Source organism: Chrysochloris asiatica, unplaced genomic scaffold (genome assembly GCF_000296735.1).
Source record: "Chrysochloris asiatica unplaced genomic scaffold, ChrAsi1.0 scaffold00091, whole genome shotgun sequence".
Lineage (NCBI taxonomy): Eukaryota > Metazoa > Chordata > Mammalia > Afrosoricida > Chrysochloridae > Chrysochloris > Chrysochloris asiatica.
Genome location: NW_006408609.1, coordinates 6746670 through 6764947, shown reverse-complemented (window position 1 = coordinate 6764947; position 18278 = coordinate 6746670).

Genomic DNA, 18278 nt, shown 5'->3' with positions numbered 1-18278 from the left:
AAAATAGCATTCTTAGCAAATCACTGAGAAAGTTGGTTATTACTGCAATTCCTTGGCAGCAGAGACAGATGTGAGTCTGGTCTTTGCTTTTCTCCTCTTTTATCTTTCCCAATGGGATATTTAAAAAATCTGTAACTTTACTTAAAGAGTTGTCTATGAATCATAAATGACAGAATTAGTTTTTAAGGATAATATATTTAGTCTCTGTAGTCTCTCTGTGGACTCCTTGCCTTCTAAACACCCATTATATTTTAAGTGAAGAGTATAGATCTGCACTTTGTGCTGGAAAAAAATGCAATTACCAAATTGCTGCAGGTCCATTTTTTTCTGAGGCATATATTTCTTACTCATGTGAAGCTCTAAAATATGAATAAGCTAATTATAGAAAATGTTTCAAATTGTAGTGTGCTGGGTTTGACTAAAAATGAATATTAGATGCTAACATTGAAATGTTAGAGTGTTTGAAAAAAAAATGATTAACAGTAAAATCTTACTTTTATAAACTTTGTTACTGGAATCAATTAAATTTGCATTCACACCAAAAAGGTTTTACATTTTACTAGTTCAAATTTAGCAAAATTTCAAGTTGCTTTCTGTAATACATTGTTTCCTTAGTCAAAGATTAGAAATATAGTTAATAAAAACAGGAAAGAAGGAAGGCAGGAAGAAAGGGAGAAATGAAAGGAGGGAAGAAGGTGTGCTAGGAGTTCCTCAGTCTATTTATAAGTGTGGATATCACTTCAGTAGCTCTCTGGTCACATTGCTATGGAGTTTTTCACCTATATACTGGCCATATTTTCAGCAGTCTTGTCAGGGTAGGTAATGGAGAGGATTCTAGATCATGGTTCTCTTTTTTTGTTCCAGTGAGTCCAGATTGTGTAGCAAACAACTAGATGGGCTCATGGTTCAAGATAAATAAGCTTTGCATGTTTTCACCTACAGAAGGTTTATTAAGAAGACCAACTGGAGCAAACTTCTTTAATTGTTTATCATTCAATTACTTGGACTCCATGAATTCCTGAGTGATTCTTTCAGCTTGATTTGTTTTTTAGTGTCTTACCATTGTCTTATAGCACTGTGTGTCTTTATTGATTTCTGAATGCCAGTTTAAAAGAGAAACACCAAAATTGATTTCCAATAGAATGGAACCACCACTTTTTAAAACATTATCTTCCCACATTTATAAATAATACACAAATACATTCTTGTTACACAGACATCAAACAATAAACTTCTATCTGAAATTAAATGCAGAAACTGTTTATCTGCTCTCGGCAACATCAAGATTCTCTCTGTGGTTTAATACATTCTCAATATTATGTTGTCTTTTCAGACCTATTTCCGAGTATGTACAAACCTTATATCCATGCACAACTAGTATTTTTTACTGACAAAAATGGGATGATATTGCATAGTATATTTATTTCCATTGATGCATTATGTAACTAATTACCACATATGAAATGACTTGCAACAACAACAATTTATTTGTTCACAGTTTAAATCTAAAGTCCACCATGGCTTCGCTGAGTTTTCTCCTTTTGCTTCCACAAGACTGAAATCAAAGTGGTGGCCAGAGTTTCCTCGTTGGTAGCAGAATCCAGTTTCTTACAGCTATATCTCTGAGATCCCCACTTCCTTGCTGACTCTCGGGAAACGGTTGCCCTCAACTATGCAAGTCCCTCAGCTATTCAAGGCACTCCTTCCCACATGGCCCCCTCCAACTTGAAAGCAACAACAGTGCATTGAGACTTTCTCATTTGTCAAAAGTTTCACAGACTTCCCTTTTAGCATTCAGTCAGAAGAAAAGCTCATGTGATTACTTTGGGCCCATTAGGATGAGCAAGAATGATCACTATATTGCAAGGTCAATTGATGAGTAAGTAACCCTATATCTGTTTTCCATATTATATAATATATTCCTGGGACTAACACCAGAGGATGGATATCCTGGTGGCAAAATTCCTGTCTATCACACTTATGTTATTCTGAAAGTTGTTTTTAGTTATTTGCTTTCACTTAGCAAAAACAAACAAAAATAATCCTGTTGAGTTTGATTGTGACTTATAGTGATCCTAAACCCTAAATGGAGTCCTGGTGTGGCACTGTGGACTACTGCGCTGCAGTGATTATGTTTTTAAATACAGAGATACCTGAACATGCTTAAAAGCCAAGAGAATTATCCAGATATAAACCAAAGAAAGTAGAGATAATAGATAATGTGTTGATTTGGGGGAATAGAGTAAGGAAGACCTTCTTTGAGAACATTCATCAGACTTTTAAAAACTTTGTATTTGCTTGTCTTAACCAACCATTAGATTATATGCTTCAAGAAGATAAGAACCTTCTCTTTAGCATCACATTTTCAACATGTAATATGAAACGTTTTATCCTTACTACTGCTTCAAGGTATATTTACTACTTAAAGAGAACAGGAGTTTTGAGCTTGCAATGGTATATTAAGATTGTGATGAACAATAAATACTGTATGTTTAATGAGAAGAGAATTTTTGGAATTTACAATGTACAATGTGGGAAAACAAGGGAAAATTAAGTTTAATTCTGCTGCTGTATCAAATATGTTTTTGTATTTGTTATGTGTACACTATATCATTAAAAATGCCAATCAAAGCCTATTGCCCTAAAGTCAATTCTGACTAATGGTTACTCTTTGTGTTACAGAGTAGAACTGTACCAGTAATTTTCTTGGGTATAATCTTTATGAAAACAGGTATTTCTTCTGCATTGCCACTGGGTTATAACTGCCAAACTCAGCATCTGATTTTGGGATCTTATGCCCAGTTTGTTCAGACTCATTGTGACCCTATGCACAACAGAATGAAATACTGTCCAATCCTGGTTCATCCTCACAAATGGTGTTACATTGGAGGCCATTGCTGCTTCTATTGTATCAATCTATCTTGTTAGAGGCTACCTAATTTTCACCAACCCTACATTTTAACAAGCATGAGATCCTTCCTGAATAGCATGAAAGAAGTATGAGAGATGAAGTCTCGCCATCCTAGCTTCAAAGGAGTACTTGGGATGCACTTTATCCAAGACAGATTTGCTCATCTGGCAGTCCATGATCCTTTTAATATTCTTCTCCAATGTTATAATTCAAATGCATCGATTCTTCTAATGTTTACACTCTGACAATGCCCTTCTGTCCTTCGTAAGGTTTTCTGGGGTTAACCTTTCAGTAGCCGTCTGCCTCTTCTTTCTACTCTATTTTAGACTAGAAGTTCATCTGAAACCTGTTCACTATGGTGACCCTGCTGGCATTTAAAATACCAGTGGTATACCTTCCAGCATCACAACAACACACAAGCACCACAATGTGACAAACTAGCAGATGAATGGTGGCCTAGTACCATGGTGGTGGTGGTAGTGGTTATGTGCCGTGGAGTTGGTTCCGACTCATAGTAGCCCTGTACAGGGTTTCTGAGACTGTATATATTTACGGGAGCAGAAAGTCTCATCTTTCTTCCGCAGAATAGCTGGTAGTTTCGAACTGCTGACCTTGCGGTTTGCAGCCCGATTCGTAACCACTATGCTACCAGAGTCTTGTCCCATAGACCTATGGAAATGCCTAGAATTGCTTGAAACTGGATAGTTAAGTTAGTAGAAATATGTTAACACTTGAGCAGCAGTACTAGTTGCCATCGAGTTGATTCTGACTTAGGATGACCTTCCAAACCAGTCAGTTAAAAACAAGCAACCAAAGCTAATCTGTCTCTCCCTCACTTCTGCTGAACCATGCTTCTTCACATATAGACTGTTGAATTAACTAGACTTACTGATGTCCTTAAGGAACTCTGGTAGCGTGGTTATGAATTGGGCCGCGAAACACAAGGTCAGCAGTTTGAAATTACCAGCTGTTCCACGGGAGAAAGATGAAGCTTTCTGCTCCCGTAAATATTTACAGCCTCAGAAACCTTGTCCAGGGTCGCTATGGGTCGGAACCAACTCTACAGAACTTAACAACAACAACAAATGTCCTTGTTTGAAGGTTCTAGCAAGGAAGTGCAGCTACTTATGTTCCCTTGACCAAAGGGTGGTTTTCCTCTATCTCAGAAGGTCTGCCTCTTCAGTGGAACACGCAGCTGCCAGAGAGATACACATGGAGCAGTGAGGGAGGAAGCGGATCCCTTCTAGGCAGCCAGATGGGTAAATCAACCCTGGTGATAAATAGGGTGACAGATGTCACAGCCAAATAATCCTGGTGTGGCTCAATGGGTTAATGCTCTGGACTGCAAAGCTGGTTTGAACCTAAAGGTCAGCTGTTCAAGCTTACCAGCCATTCCATGGAAACTCTATATAGGGCCACTATGAGTCTGTACCACCTCAACAGCTCTTAACAACAACAACCTATTGATGTCCTACGTGCATTATTCTAGGTCTAAAAGACACAGAAACATTTTCAATTTTTCACTTGAATGAAAGCATTTTTAGCAGTACTTCCGAGTGCGTCTACTGCTCTTGAGGTGACACATATCAAAGTTGTCTGCTAGAACCCATGTACATACAAGTCCAGATGAACATGGAAACAGCCCAATGTTTGGGAATGACTTTTGTCAGGGTTTTCTCATTTTCCTCCATGCCTCACTTAGCTCATGTTCCATTTTCCCATAAATGTATATTTTCTATTGATCATGGATAGATGTGATAGGATCATATTAAGCCTGTAGAACTGTATTACCTAAACAGTTACAGATTAGGGAACCACAAGGTTACCTGTTCAAACCTACCAGCTGCTCCTCAGAACCACTATACAGGATTGCTGAGTTGGAACTGACTTGACAGCAATTAATAGCAACAACAACAACAGTATACTCATTATCTTCTAGAAAATAAAATTGAAGGGCACATGAGACAGCTTTAGAAACACTACATTTCAATTTGATATATCTTAATGATCACCTAAATTTTACCATATATAAGCATTTTAGAATATTAATTAATGTATTCATGAAAAAAAAAAAAACGTTTGAAGTACATACTGTCTTTTTGGAGTCCTAGTGTGGTGCTGTGGGTTAATGCACCAGACTGCAAAGCCATTTGAACTGCAAGGTCAGAGGTTCAAGCTCACTAGCTGCTCCTTGGAAACCCTATACAGGGTCACTATGGGTCAGAATTGACTCGACGGCACTTAACAACAACAGCTGTCTTTTTATCTTTCTCCTATATAGCACAGAGATTTTAAGTAGCTGTCCTAAAGTCACACAGCTAATTTAACCTTTGAAACTGGTATTTGGAACCATGTAACCTAATTTTAAATCCCTAGCTCTTAATTAAGGAACCCTGGTAGTATAGTGGATTATAGTTGGGCTGCTAACGGTATGTTCAGCAGTTTAAAACTACCAGCCTCTCTAAGGTAGAAGGATGAGGCTTTCTATTCCAGTAATGATTTACAGCCTCAGAAACCCTATACAGGTTAGCATAAATTAGAACCAACTCCACAGCACACAACCACCACCAGCAGCTCTTTACTACTATATGACTCAGCTATGACAAAGATAAAGGTACATGTTGCTGTTGGTAGGTGCCATCGAATTGGTACTGATTCATAGCGACCCTATGCACAACAGAACGAAACACTGCTTGATCCTGGTAGTTTTTATACATATAATAACAGAAATAGGTTAGCATTCTTATCTGGGCATTAATTTGTTTTATTTTAAAATTACAAAATAGAGGAAAGGGAGTATGGTGGCTTCCATACAATAAACACCAGGCTGTTAACCACAAGTCCAGCAGTTTGAGCCTACCAGCTGCTCCCCAGGAAAAAAGATGAGGGTTTCTGCTCCAGCAAAGGTGTATATCTCAGAAACCCTATATAGGGTCACTATGAGTTGGAACCAACTCATTGGCACTTAACAACAACCAGAGAAAAAGCCAAGCAAGAAAAGAGTAAATGAAATATTGTTTGAGACCTGGGCTGAATACTCGCATATCCCATATGTAGCTGGGGGTTTGTCAACATGTCAAACTTCCCCAGATTTTAATATTCTCCTCTAGAAAAATTAATCAGTGGACTAACTCAATAAAGTCATTTGGAACACTAAGATTATTAGTGCCTTGTTAAATTCCAATTAATATATTTCATGTTAAAAATAATCATTTTAGCAAGTAAGCTAACACTAGATTGGGTCAATTCCAACACATAGCAGCTCTATAGGACAGAATAGATTTCCAAGGCTGTAAATCCTGTGCGGCACTGTGGGTTAAGGCGCTGAACCACAAAGTTGGCAATTCAAACTCACTAGCCGCTCCTTGACAACCCTATACAGGGTTGCTATAGGTTGGAACTGACTCGAAGGCACACGATACAGTCCTTCAGTTAGCAGCTGTTCTGTACCCCTCCACACCCTGCCCAAGGAATCCTTGGAAGCAAGCCACTAGGGAGTAAAGAAGTCCTGGGTGTGGCGCTGTAGGGTAAGCATTTGACTGCAATGGAAGTTCAAACTGCAAAGTCGGTGGTTCAAATCCACCTGCCACTCTTTGGAAATCCTATACAGGGTCTCTCTGAGTGGGAACGGACTCAACAGCACTTAGCAACAATAACAATATTCAAGCACAGAAGGACATTATCACTTATTGTTAGTGAAATCTTTATGAGAGAAACCACTAATTTTCCTTTTAAAATATTTTTAGCAAGAATGATGGATGACTAATTATATGCTAATTGTTCACGTTTACTGATTAAGAAACTTAAAAAGGGTTTTTAGAGCATTGATTTAATACGGAATGACACTTGAATCTTACCCATAATTAGCTTATTACATTTGGCTGCAGTTTGAATCTGTGCTATGAGAATGATTTAAAGAGATTCATCTTCTTCAAGGACCAATAAGTGCTGATACATTACCCTAGAATACCTTGTAAACTGACAGAGACAATGATGACCTCGATGCTACACAGTATAACTATCTGGTAGGTTTAAAGGATCAGGACTAGACTGTGAATCACAAGGTCAGCAGTTCACACCCTCAGGTTGCTCTTTAGATACCTTATACAGGGTGGCTATGATTCAGAATCAACTTAACAGCACTTAATAATACGAAGGGGGAAACAAGAGATCCTGTGCCTTCAACTGTGAGGTAAATTTCATGATATTATAGGATAAGCCCTGGACAGCAAAGTAGGCTTACATCACAAGTTCGGCAGTTCAAACCCACCAGTCACTCCTCAAAAACCCTTTATAAGGTCACTATGAGTTGGAACCAGCTCAATGACATCTACCAACAACAACAAACAATGAGAGTTTTAGTTTTTATTCTTTAGCTTAGAAAATAACTGATTCTGTTTTTTTTTTTTGTTTTGCCAAATCTCATCCCAGATTTAGAGATCATGGTTGTTGTTATGTGCTGTGGAGTCGGTTCCGACACATAGTGACCCTGTACAGGTTTTCTGAGGCTGTAAATCTTTATGGGAGCAGAAAGCCTCATCTTTCCCCCACAGAAGAGCTGGTAGTTTCGAACTGCTGACCTTGCAGTTCACAGCCCAATTCACTACCAGAGCTCCTTTGCACGGTTGGTGGCAGAGAAAAAGTAAACTCAATTTAAGGTATTTCACTGATTTAAAAAACAAATTGCAGAAAAAAACTTTCAAAAATAGCAACAACAACAAAAGATAAGCTTGTGTATATAATATCTAGCATAAGGAACAGAGCTTTGTTAGAATTAAGCCTGAAGTATGGCCTGAAGTTAGCATGTCACACATATGTTTATATTTCTACTATATATGACAAACTATGAATTGGATGATGAAAGGAAAGATATACCAAACAAATTTGCAAGTATTTGAGGAAAAGATATATGCATATTTTTTAAAAGGATATTAAGTTAGTAACAAAATTGGGAACTTTTACTTGCTCTTTGTGGAAGACCAATAGAACAATCCTTGTTGTCTGAAGTATGGGGGAAATTATAAAGGACTCTACTTGGTTTTATGTAGGGTTCTTCTTTTGTCTGTACCACAAAAGGAAATTGTTGCTGCTCTTTAAATGGTATATTTGGATATGATATCAGAGAAACACCCATTTAAACACCCCCTCTATGTGGGTGCAAGTACTCCAGTGTTTACTTATTATGTATGATATTGTAAAATAGTGTAGGTCATAGAATAAAAATTGAATTGAAATGTCAATCAGTGGAAAATATGCATGCTATCTGTACAGCTCTCCTAGACATTTTATCATTTAGGGCTCAAAATAAAATAAGTAGATCCTCTGTTGTACAGATGAGAAACACATAGGAATTTGTTCAAGTTGATATAGGAACTGTTATCAGTGATGCTGGTGGTTCACTCTCACCAGTTGCTCCTTGGAAACTATATAGGTTGATATGAGTCAGAACAAACTTGACGGTGTAAAGCAACAATAACAATTGCCTCCCTCATAGATAAACATGAACCAGCTGAGGCAGAGAAACATAAGTGACTTTCCCAAGGAAACTCAGATGGAAAGTCAGTTATGAACCCAGGTGGTCTAACTTCAGAATCTACAATCACGACACCAGATGCTTGGCTCAGCTGAAATACTTCAGCATCTCAACTTATATATACCATTGTTGTTGTTGTGTTGTTAGTGTTGTCGAGTCACTCATAGAAACCCTGTATAGGGGTTCCTAGGAACAGCTGGTGAACTTGAACTGCAGGCTTCTCGGTTCAAGTGGACTTTTCAGTCCAGCGCATTAACCAACAGCGCCACACCAGGACTCCGTACTATTTAAAATATGGAGGCTCTGTTGTCGTGTGCCATCGAGTCAGTTCCAACTCATAGTGGCTCTGTATAGGGTTTCTGAAAATGGCTAATGGTTTTCAACTGCCAGCCTGTGGTGATTATCCTATAATACTACACCAGGGCTGGATGGGATTCCTGGGAAGTTTTAAAAATTAAGTACTAGACTATTAACTAAGAGCTTGGTAGTTTAAACCTATTTAGAAGTATCTCAGAAGACAGATCTCACAGTAGTCTTCTTCTGATAGGTCACAGCCTTGAAAATCAAATGGAGCAGGTCTGCTTTGACCATATCATAACTCCAAGATAACTCAACAGCAACTAATAACATTCAAGATATACTTCCAAATAACTCTAAAAGAAACAAACACAAAAAGAAACTTTCCTCCTCAAGCTTCACTTAATTGAATTCTTCTGTAGCATTTGTTGTCTTAGCTTAAAACTCTTCTTTGTTTTCATGTTGATGAAAATGCTCAAGTGTTACATTTGCATAATAATTTATAGTTACTGTTATATGCATTATTTTATGTACACAAAACGAGATGTGTTGGGGAAAGTTTTATGATTACTAATGTATAGATGAGGTAATTAAGGTACATTTATGGTCAATGATTTGCTCAAAGTTACACAGTTAAAAGTAGAGAAGCAACATCAAAAACTCCTATTGTAGGTCATCTGGTCTGGCACAATTTCACTTATAAAACGTTACCACGTTATATTTTATTTCTGTTGTTCTTTTCTCAATTGTGAAAACTAGATGCTCTTAAAAGTAATGTACATTTTAGTAATACTGAATCTCTAAACTTGTTAATTATGATCAGATTTTTCTGAGATTGAGTTTATTGTAGTGTTCTGGAATGTAGATTATCATACCAACAGGATAAGTTATGATGTACTTAGAATTGTAGTATCGCCAGAGCTTGTTATTAGAAAGGGTAGCATAATTTATTCATTAGGTTCCTTAGTAATGTGTGATACTGGCAATGTATAATTTATGAAAGTCTTCATGATGGCTTTGTAACAACTTACTGCCATCTACTGGGATTTGTTCAGAATTGTCATGTCACCAAATTAGAGTTACTGGTTTTTGAGTTTAGAATTTAATAACTTGATATTGAGACTCTAGTGGTTTTTATTATCTTTCTTTGCTTTACAGATTCTAAAAATATTTAACGAAATATTGGTCTGGTTTAATATCACTTATAATTCTGCCTCACAGGAAAACTAGAATTCAATTCTCATTAATGGATCATGTTGAATATAATTAATTTGAAGTTTGTGCTTATATCAGCTACATTTTTTGTTTTATTTAGGTTTTATAATCTATTCTATAAATTTAATTTTTCTCAAGATTCTCTATTTCTTTTATATCTGATATTATATGTACGGGAGGAAGATTGGGCTTCCTGCTCCTGTAAAGATGTACAGCCTCGGAAATACCGGATAGGGTTGCTATGAGTTGGAACTGACTCCTCGGCAGACAGCCACCATCACTCACCACTATTATACATGCCATGGTTACTTCTTCTATTTAAAGTGGGAAGTATGTTTTTAAACAGTCCAAATCTCCCACAATGTTTCATGATCAACAAAATAATATTGATATAATTTTCTTCAGAAATAGTAGTCACAATACAGTTTTTAAGTTGTTGAATATTTAAACATAAGTCATTCTTTGAATACACATTTTTGTTGTTAAATACCCTCAAGTTGCTTCTGACCCATAGCAATATTGTATAGGGTTTCCAAAGAGCAGCTGGTGAGCATGAATTGCCGACTTTAAGGTTCAAATCGACTTTGTAGTCTAGAATGTTAACCCACAGCCCCACACCAGGACTCCTATGTGTTACCAATTTCTGATGATAGAATTGAACTTATTAGGTCAAATTTTATTTTCATCTATATTTTGTGCTATTGTCTTTTAAAATTAGGATTGCAACTCTAATCAAGTTATATAAAGGTATGCATTTATTCATTGACTTCAGTTACAATACATAATATGGTAAAGTTGTAATTACTAGCGCATGTTATATTTTTCAAAAAAAGTACTTTTCTTGCACATTCTTTCATTACTACCACCTAACATGGAGAAAATGTTCTGGAAAAATGTTAACATTTTTGGTTTGTTGTTATTGTTAAGTGCTGTCAAGTCAATTCCAACCCATAGAGACCCTGTACAGGGTTTCCAAGGAGCAGCTGGTGAGCTTGAACCACTGACCTTGCAGTTCATATGGCGTTGCAGTCAGATGCATTAACCCCCAGCGCCACACCAGGACTCCAATATTGTTGGCACTGTTTTTTAAATAACTAGTGATTTAAAACTGGTGGAGTTCTGATGTGGTCCTATAGGATCACTGAACTGCTAACCACAAAATCAGTGTATCAAGCCCTATATAAGGTCACCAAAGTTGGAACTGACCTGATGGCACTTAACAATAACAAAAGTGATATTTAAATTATTGCCAGAGGGTTAGGTGACAGTGCTAAGAGTTGAACTCAAGTCAGAAACACAATGTTGTTGTTGTAAAGTACAATAATACAACAGTGTAATAAACTAGGATATAATAAGTGATTGATAAATGGGTTTTATAAGTATTTCCACCTGAAAATGCTTTCTTTTAAAATAGCTAAATTAGATAGAATGCGTCTCTCTGTGAACTTTTGGTAGAAATAAAATAGGGCTAGTACCAGAATAAGAAATAAAACATTAAAATTAAATCTGTATATGCTTGTAGTTTAGGACAGTTAAGAAATATGCCAGCTCCAACACTTGCAATAATAATACCATGGGTGACTTCTGAGAAAAAAAGATTTATAATCCTCTGGAATGTCCTTTGGTCAATGAGTAAATGTGGTGTTAAAGAAATATGGAGGAATGTGTGATAACACAAAGCAAGGTTGTATCATCTGCATATTGCAGGTTGTTAATGATTCTCCCTCCAATCCTGATGCCACATTTTTCTTCATATAACCCAGCTTCTTGGATATTTGCTCAGCATACAGGTTGAATAAGTATGGTGAAAGCATACAACCCTGTCTCACACCTTTCTTAATTTTAAGCCATTCAATGTCCCCATGTTCTGTTCGAACAACTGCCTCTTTGTCCATGCACAGATTTCTCATGAGCTTAATAAAGTGTTCTGGAATACTCATACTTTGCAGTGTTATCCATAGTTTGTCATGATCCACAAAATCAAATGCCTTTGTGTAGTCAATAAAGCACAGGTAAACATCTTTCTGATATCCTCTGCTTTCAGCCAAGATCCATCAGACATCAACAATGATATTCCTTGTTCCATGGCCTCTTCTGAACCTCTGGCAGTTCTCTGTCAATATATGCTTGCAGTCGTTTCTGTATTACTTTAGTAAAACTTTACTTTCACAGGATATCAAAGATATTGCCTGATGATTTCTGCATTCCATCGGGTTACCTCTCTTTGGAATGGGCACAAATGTGTATTTCTTCTAAGCAGTCAGCTAGATAGTTGTCTTCCAAATTTCTTGGCAGAGATGAACGAGTGCGTCCTGTGCTGCCTCACTTTCTTGAAAGATTTCAATTTTTATTCCATCAATTCCTGGTGCCTTGGTCTCTGCCGATTCCTATAATGCACCTTAGACTTCCTCCTTCAGTATCATTGGCTCTTAAACATATGCTACCTTTTGGAACGGGTTGAACATCAACCATTTCCTTTTGGTACAGTGACTCTGTGTATTCCTTCCATCTTCTTTTGATGCTTTCTGCATCATTTAATAATTTGTCCAGAGAATCCTTCAATAACAAAATTCGAGGCTTGAATTTTTTCTTCAGTTTCCCCAGCTTGAGAAATGCTGAGCATGTTCTTCCTTTTTTTTTTTATTTCTGACTGCAGATCTTTGCACATTTTGTTGTAATATTTGACTTTATCTTCTCGAGCTGACCTTAGAAATTTTCTGTTGAGCTCTTGTACCGCCTCGTTTCTTCCATTTGTTTTAGCATCTATACACTGGAGAGTAAGTTTCAGTGTCTCTCTGACATCCATTTTGACTTTTTCCTTCTTTCTTATCTTCTTAATGAGTTTTCCTTTCTTCCTTTATGAGATCTTGTAGTCATCCACATCTCTTCTGTATTAGCCCATGTAAAACTAACAAAAAACCTGCCAGGTTACCAGTGTTATCCACATTTTACTCACAAGAATATGGGTATAATCAGTTAAGTAGCAGAGTCCTGTTGTGGCTCTGAAGGATCAGCAATGGATTGTTAATCATGAAGTCAGTGCCTCAAACCCACCAGCTGCTCCTCAAAAATCCTATTGAGGATTTTTATGAGTTGGAACACACTTTATCACAACATGGCACTTAATAACAACAAATTATTAGAGTAGGCATTTATGCTCAGGTCTTCTGGCTCTATAGTCCACCATCTTGTAGTTGTTATTAAGTGCTATGAAGTTGATTCTGACTCATAGTAACCTTGTACAGAATTTCCAAGGAGTAGCTGGTGAATTTGAATCCCTGACCTTGCAGAAAGCAGTCCAGTACTTACGCCACAGCATCAGCCACATCAGAATAATTCTTAACCACATCAAAATAATGACTCTATGCACAACAGAACAAAACAGTGCCTGGTCCTGTGCAATCCTTATAATTATTGCTACATTAGAGCCCATTGCAGCTGCCACTGTGCAAAGAGGCCTTCCTCTTTTTCACTGAGCCTCCACTTTACCAAGGATAATGTCCTCTCTAGAGACTGGCTCCTCCTGATCACATGTCTGAAGTCTGAGAGATGAAGTTTCACCATCCTAGCTTCTAAGGATTATTCTGGCTCTCCTTCTTTCAACACATATTCATTTGTTTCTCTAGCAGTCTATGATACTTTTAATAGTCTTCACAAATGACATACTCAAATGCGTCGATTTTTCTACAGTCTTCCTTATTCATTGCCCAACTTGCACATGCATATGAGGCTTTTGAAAATACCATGACTTGGGCCAGACACATCTTAGTCCTAAAATGTCAGTTTCCTTTTGAACATTTAAAGAGGTCTTGTGCAGTAGATTTACTTAATGCAATAAGTCATTATTGAAGTTAAATGGATTATATTGCCCATTTTGAATCTAATAATTACATGTCTTATTATGCCAGGAATGAAAAAATTGAAGAGCAATGGCAACACATTCATCATTATATTGAACATTTTAAGGAGCTCTGGTAGCGTAGTGGTTACGAATCAGGCTGCGAACCTTAAGGTCAGCGGTTCGAAACTACCAGCCACTCCGCGGGAGAAAGATGAGGCTTTCTACTCCCATAAAGATTTACACCCTCGGAAACCCTGTACAGGGTCGCTATGGGTCGGAACTGACTCGACGGCACTTAACAACAACAACAACAATGAATAATAAAGATATCAATCTTTATACATTCCATTTCATTTTGGCAACTTCCAATTTTCCTAGATTCATACTTGTACATTCCATATACCATTTATTAATGGGTGTTTATAGCTGTTTCTCTTTATTTTGTGTTTTGCTCCATCAGCTAGTCAAGGTCCCAAAAGCTTTACTCAATTCACATCATCGCAATCAACTTCATTTTGTGGAGACAGCTCTCCCCAGCGGCATTCTGAGTGCCTTTCAAATCGATGGGCTCATCTTCCTGAACAATATGTGACAATATTCTCCTTTACCGTCTATCCAGTGAATAAGTCTCTTTTCCCTCCTACCCCTGAATGCTTCTTTTAATATGAAAACCTTTCATTTTTACAATAGTAGCATATTTTGAATTAATAATCATTAATAAGATCATTAGTTATTCCTCTATTGTTTTATGTCTTTTCAGCTTTAGTTGCAGAAAAGTATCACTTTTTCCCTTCTGGTCAAGCACACTTTTGTCTAAATAAGGAAACTGTTGATTTTGCCAATATTTTCATATAACCAAACAACATCTCATGTTCAGGGACCTTTTATCCTATTCCAGTCAGTCAGCCAAGAATATCCTTCATTTCTGGACCTCCTAGTTCTGTGTACTACTATGACATGCCGTTGTCAAAAAGGCCATCATACACAGAACAGGAAAAGCCCCTTTTGTAAATGTATTTCAGTTACAACATATGAATATTATTACTCATCCTCTCATTATGATGTGAAACAGATCTGTCCTAAAAAAGCTCTCCACATGATTCTACTTGGAAGTTATCTTTCCTTTTTCCATTAAAAAGGACAAAAAGCTATATCTAAAATGTAAACTACCTGAGGGAATCAACCTTTCCTCTGTGTTTGTCTTTTTTTTATTGAATTATCCAGTGAACCTCACAGAATATGTAGCTTCTTAACCTTACTGATCAAAGCTGGCATACAGGATGCTCTTATTAAACACCCAAATACATCTGTAATCTGAGGAACTGTGGAATGGTAGACACCCATCCTTAAATTGTCATGACTATCTCAGAACTCATCATGAGTCTCATGTTGTTAACATATTCATATAGAGAGATATATATGTATATACACAGCATAATATATCAATTCAACTGTTTCTACATGTACAATTCAATGACTTTTATTATGTCCTTCAAGTTGTACACTCATTTTCACACTGCTTTACTGAATTGTGCATCACTCACTAACACAAAGTTGCTGCCACCTAAGGTGCCTATCTAATCTTTCAAGTTGCTGTTATCAATTTGATTTCATATAGATGATTATTAAAAAGGCATAATTCTCAAGGCAGACATATTTTACTAGTTAAATTATACTACTGTTTAGTTTTAATAAGACTCCAGGGGATAATTTTTGGTTTAAGGATAAAGATATTCTAGGACAATAGCTTCAAGGATTCATATATCCTCCATGGTCCCAGAAAGTCTCAATTCCATTATAATTTGAAACTCTGCTCTTTATTTCCTCCCTTTTGATCAGAATTTTTCTATATATTTTTTTGTCAAAATATTTTGGTCTGATGGCAAAAAGAGGCTACTGTTCATGGAGGCAACTAGCCACACATTCCATTTCCTCCTCATATTCTTAACTCTCTTTCTTCCTCTTTCTTCAGGCTGGTAGAAACAAGTTGTCACCACTACAAAATGAACTAGGAAATAGAAAGCAAACACTAAACACGTTACAATTATCTGTAATGCCCCATTAAAGCATAACTCTGAAACTTCAAATCAAAGAACAAAAACTCATGAATTTTGGAGCAGCCTCAAATGCTACTTATTTTTTTATTTTTTATTTTTTTGCCCCCAATAGTGTAAATACATCTATCATAAAATTTTTGCCAGTTCAACTTTGTACAGTTATACAACTTACTGACAACTATTATAATAATCAGCTGTGCAACCCTAAACGTATTCAGTGTGATAGACTAGCTTCCTTTGTTCTTTGTTCCTAACTTCATTAAAGCTCAAATCTAATTTCTTATTTTCCAATCTCTTGGAAATCTTCTATTCCAAAGGTTGAACTGGTTGAAAATAAGTGCTTTTAACTATTCTATATCCGTATCGCCTATATAATTAAAACACTTTAAAAAAGATTTTTATACAATGTGGCATTATTATTATCATAGGCAGACTGCCAGAATTTCAGAGTCCACATATGATTCTCATATTGAAATATAAATAAGCCAGGGATATAGTTTCTTTTCTCTTCTTCTATCTGTGGAACTTCATACATCTTAATAATATTGCTAATCATCCCTGGATTTTAGTTGTATTCATCTGTTTTTTATTTCAGTAAGAAATTTTCTTACATACCATTTTCAATCTTTAGATAATGCATCTGTTTAATTACAGTGAAATTATGGTTATGGAATTTAAATGTACCATAGTTGAATATAATTTGTCTTTCAGAAGAACTCCTCATTGAAGACAATATTTTGGATGCTAAAGTCCTACTTTATAGAGAAATTAAAATTAAATAATATTTGCCCTGAAAGCAAAATAAATCTGTTTCATAATATGATTAATATAATGGTTATTTATATGATCCAACATTTTATAATGACTTTGCACATATTTAATTTTTTAATGAAACAGTTATGTATTTTTAGGTAGTATTGTTTTTGTGGTTTCACTTTATATACAACAGACAAAATCATACATCACTGAAAACTGTAAAACATAAGTGAATGCATTTTCTAAATTATAGATTGCTTTAAAAATATTTTTTGGTAGACTAGGATTGAGTTAGGATTCTTATTTGGTTAAATAAAATTGTTGAGGGTCTTCTCACACTTTTTCTTCTAAGAATTCCCTCTATAAAAATAAGGTTTTATTGTATACTTAAAATTATGGCAAACAGTTGTAATGAAAATATTGAGTCATAAATGTACAACAATACGTGAAGTTTAGAATTGTATTTCCCACAATTTTGGCATGAATTAATGCACATTAAGAATAATAGAAAGCAAAGTAATATGTAAATAAAATGCAATTATAAGCAAATATCCAACTACTGCTAATAGTTTTTGTATTTTTCTAATTCTTTGTTGAAAATTGTACTTATTTTTGCAAAAATCTTTTCATTGACACACACAAAAAAGATTCCTTTTGGTAAATCCATTTTGTATTATACTAGTGTGACATTTTTGCATTATTGCAACCAGAGAGAAGTCATTGATTTAGTTTAAATTTTTAGTTTCGATGATTATTACTTAATTGTTAATGTCACTGTACTCCATATATCAAATATATCCAAGGAAGTAACAAATCACTCTATTTTGCTATTATCCTGCAAACCTGAGATACAGTACTTCAAAGTTAATTAGAAAATATAGTTACATTCATATAGAGTTGTATACTGAAGTTCTTGTTTTAGAAGAAATAAGTGGAGAGTAATCTGCATCCTAATCTGGGGGTAGAGTTGATAGGCTTGTTTACAAATCACTTGCTTTAATTGCCAACTAACAGGAGCACTATATATATATGAATTTAAAGGATCAGTGCAACAATATATAGTACCAACCACTTCTTCCATGAATCTCTTGTCTTCTCAGTTGGGTTCGATAATCTATTGCAATGGCTACACAGAACTCAGACACCATACTCACAGTTATGGGGCTTGTTAAGTAAGTTACTAGGTTACAATTAAGGGTCAGAAATGCTCAGGGCACAGTTGTTCCAGTCAACTGCTGATAAATGCCCATAGGACACACCATTTCATCATAAGCCTGAAGACACTTTAGCTTCATGGATCAGCAAATCTAGCACCCCCACCTCAGTGACTGGAGGCACCCCTCTCTACAACCAAGCTTCCTGCTTGCCTTATGTGTTCTGTTGTCTGGTAAGCCTACTGCTCTGTCTCATACTCTGGTTCGTAGTTCTGCTGCTGCCCCTCTGCTATTCCTCTGCTGTAACAGCTTTCTGTTTCTGCATCGAGGTCCAATGCACAAGAATCTTGGGATCCAAGGATGCACTTCTCTCCTGACTCCTTTTTTTTTAATGTTTTATTGTGAATTATATGGTAGTTTACATGAGAGAACTTTAGTTTTACATTCATTCCATCGTATATCATCTCATTGCCATGGTTCCAATCCCCTCCATGCATCATCAACCAACCAAAGG